The sequence below is a fragment of the Phascolarctos cinereus genome, unplaced genomic scaffold (assembly GCF_003287225.1).
Source record: "Phascolarctos cinereus isolate Bilbo 61053 unplaced genomic scaffold, phaCin_HiC Scaffold_5;HRSCAF=322, whole genome shotgun sequence".
Taxonomy (NCBI): Eukaryota; Metazoa; Chordata; class Mammalia; order Diprotodontia; family Phascolarctidae; genus Phascolarctos; species Phascolarctos cinereus.
This window is the reverse complement of record NW_027555958.1, coordinates 116,685,221-116,689,132: the sequence shown is the minus strand read 5'-3', so window position 1 is coordinate 116,689,132 and position 3,912 is coordinate 116,685,221. Positions and strand designations below refer to the sequence as shown.

Here is a 3,912-nt window from a genome sequence, read left to right as displayed (position 1 = left end):
GAGAGCGCTTTTTATATTAGATTTAGGAATATATAAATTATGTCTATATACTTTGCTCTTTATAGGAAATTTTCATTTGCCTAACAGATACAATTATAATATATAAATATCTCTCTCTGGAATAAATCTTCTGACTTCTCTTCCTCAGAAGTTCAAAAAGATGTTATCAAATTAGTGAAAACCACAGACAGAGTCTATTCAGGCAATTTCCAGAGCCTAATGTCTCTATGGTGAGGGAGTTATACTAACACAGTGCCTTGCATACAGAAAGTGCTTCATGTTCAATGAATTGAAATATGTTGGGATACAACATAGTATGGTAGAAAAAGTATAGTCAGAAGAATCTTAGCTCCACCTTGAGCAAATCGTTAAACTTCTTTGAATTTTTCTCCTTACCTCTATCAGTTTTAGCTATGAAATACCCGCCCTACCTACCTGTAGGATTGTCATGAAGCTCAAATAAGGAAATGTATGTAATAGCACTTTCTAAACTATGAAGCACTAAAGAAATGCACCTTATTAATATTCTTGTTAGGTGGAGATAAAGGCAAATGTTGACGTTCATGCTCAATGGCCTTAGTGAAATAGGAGGCAAGGTCATTTGCTAAGAGTGGGATTAGGAATGGGGATTTCCAGTGAATCGTCTTAAAATTACTACAGTACAAAGTTTTCTAGGAAAACAGCAAGAAAAAACAATAAGAATAGTAATCAAACATTGGAAAAGCTCTAAATGAAGTTGGGCAGTTTTGATATGTAGTGAATGAGTGCTGTAGGGTGTAACAGATATGAAGAATTCAGAGAAACTTGAGAAATTTTGTATTAATTAATGCAGAATAAATAAAGCAGAATGAAAAAAAACCAGCATACACACAACCTATGGCCTAGCAACCTAAGATCTGGACTGCACAGACAATTTAAATACTGAAGGTGGCTCCCCAAAATATGGTTCAGTCCCTTGCTGATTCTCCCTTAAGCAGTCTTGCACAAATCTTTGGCTCATTTTGATACTGCCCTAGGTTACCTCTCAGAAGATAGCTAGAATATAGTTTATAGCAAGGTCTTCCCAGATGTGCACAGAAGGATTCCGGAGCTCCTATGTCAGCATTCAAAACAACAATGTATAATAGGTGAAGGACAGCCTTTATTTCACCCCACAGAAAATTCAGAAAACACATAAAATACTCTCATAAAATACATATAAAATACCCATAAACAGTTGTTAAAAGGCTGCCTCTCTGCTAAGTTCCACCTTTCCCCAGGGAAGGCAGGCCTCTAGATTCATAACACTACCCTGTGGGTTGGATTCCTCTTGGAAGGGAAATTAACTTGGGAGTTGCTAGAGAAACAACCCACACACATTCATTCTGGGGAGGTGGAGGTCCTTACTTTCAGTACAGAAATATATACAGAGGCCTTCAACCTTATGGTACTATCCCAGGGGTGGGGAATCTGTGGTCTTCAGGCCACATGTGGCCTTCTAGGTCCTCAAGTGTGGCCTTTTAACTGAGTCCAAGTTTTAAAGAACAAATCCTTTTATTAAGGATTAATTAAGGATTATTAAAATATTAAGGATTATTAAGAATCCCCTTAATAAAAGGATTTGTTCTATAAGACTTGGCCTCAGTCAAAAGGCCACACTTGAGGACCTAGAAGGCCACAGTTTCCTCACCCCTGCACTATCTTAACTCCCCCTGAAATGGAATTAAATTGAGGTCTCAGAAGAGGCAATCTTCTGCCCACTGTACTTGTCTGAATAACTCATGGTAATAATGGACATTACTGAGGCATCTGTGGATAGAGTGCTGGGCCTGCAGTCAGGAAGACCCAAGTTCAAATCTGGCCTCAGACACTTACCAGCTATGTGATCCTGGGCAAATCACTTAACCTCTGTTTGCCTTAATCCCTGGAGAAGAAAACAACAAATCTTTTGCTAAGCAAGCGTCACGAACAGCATTGGTATGCCGTGGTCCACAGGATCACAGAGAGTTGGACACAACAGAACAACAACAATAATGGAAGACAGGTACAAGTCTGGGAGCAGAAATCTCACATCTAACTCAGAGTTTTCACAGACTGCCCAGCAACCTCAATTTCCCCAAATGGGAACTACTATCAAGGATCAGCTAATTGTGAATGTCCTAAAGGAAGACCAGGTTCCCCATAACAAGATCACTGTTGCTGGGGTTGGTGCAGTTGGCCTGGCATGTGCCATCAGTACCATAATGAAGGATTTGGCTAATGAGCTTGCCCTAGTTGATGTCATAGAAGACAAACTAAAGGGAGAGATGATGGATCTCCAATATAGCAGCCTTTTCCCCAAAATACCAAAAATTGTTTCTGACAAAGATTACAGTGTGACTGCAAACTCAGAGATGGTTGTTGTTATGGCTAGGGCACATCAACAGGAAGGATAAAGTTGTCTTAATTTGGTCCAGCATAATGTGAATATCTTTAAATTCATCATCCTCAATATTATTAAATACAGCCCTACTTGCAAGCTGCTTATTGTTTCCAATCTTGTGGATATTTTGACATATGTGGCCTGGAAGCTAAGTGTCTTTCCTAAAAACCATTATTGGAAGTGGTTGCATTCTGGATTCTGCCCATTTTTATTGCCTAATGAGAGAGAGACTTGGTGTCCATTCTTCAATTTGTCATAGATGGGGGGTAGCTAGGTGGCGCAGTGGATAGAGCACTGGCCCTGAGGTCAGGAGGACCTGAGTTCAAATCCGACCTCAGACCAAACACTTGACACTTACTAGCTGTGTGACCCTGGGCAAATCACTTAACCCCAGTTGCCTAAAAAACAAAAAATTTGTCATAGATGGGTCCTTGGGAAACATGGAGACTCCAGTGTTCCTGTGTGGAGTGGTGTGTATGTTGCCAGTGTCTCTCTCAAAAATCTTTATCCTGCTTTGGGAACTGATGCTGATTTAGAGAATTGGAAAGATGTTCATAAACAAGGAGGTTGAAAATGCTTATGAGGTGATCAAGCTGAAGGGCTTCCTGGGCCATTGGCTTATCTGTGGCAGGTTCAAGAGAAAATATTATGAAGAATCTTAGGAGAGTGCATCCAATTTCCACCATGATTAAAGATCTATATGGCATTAACTATATCTTCTTTAGTGTCCCATGTGTCTTGGGGTAGAATGGCATTTCAGATGTGGTGAAAGTAAGCCTGAATCTGGAGGAGGAGGGCCATTTAAAGAAGAGCACAGATACTCTTTGGGGAATCCAGAAGGAACCTTTTAATGTGCTGCCACTTTACTATCTAGAGAACATGACAGTAGTTAAAGGATTATGTATGATGCACTTTTCAAATAGGCCAAATCCTTCCTCTGATTAGTGATTGAACACCAGAAATGTAAAACCTGTGAACACACTCTAGTCTCTTCCTAGACTTTAAAATGAGAAATAGTACATTGTGACTACTATTTGTTAAACCCTGTTGTTGTTTGTATATGATGCTGGATATGACTACTTGAAGAAGTCAAGCACAGCCAGCACCCCACAGGTATATATCTACCTGCCTTATAGGTGCTACAGGTTCCTATAGGTCCAGAAGGCAATGTTCCTGGATACAAAACCCATATAGAAGTAATACTTTATTGATGCATTGATTACCTTTGTGTTCCCCACCAGTAGGGCTCTGCAGCATGGCCCCATGCAGACCTTTCCAGAGGACCTGATTTGGGGTGGGGAGGGTATATGTAGAGCCATTCCTACTTTCTTCAGAATGAGAGATTGAAAATCTTTGAATGGTGAAGAAATTATTAACTTGGGTTGTTATTAGTCAGAACTACCCTTTTATTCTGGGCTTATAAAAAGAAGAAAGAAGATCAGAGGAGGAGTTCTATATTTCTCTCCCCTCATATCCTTTCCTTTTCTGAGATTTTTGGAAATGCAGAGCTA

At 39.9% G+C, this 3,912-nt stretch overlaps 1 pseudogene; it reads left to right on the top strand.

The window, feature by feature from the left end:
* LOC144457635 (L-lactate dehydrogenase A chain pseudogene) lies at positions 1-3,346 on the top strand (annotated as a pseudogene).
* Positions 3,347-3,912: the final 566 nt, after the last annotated feature.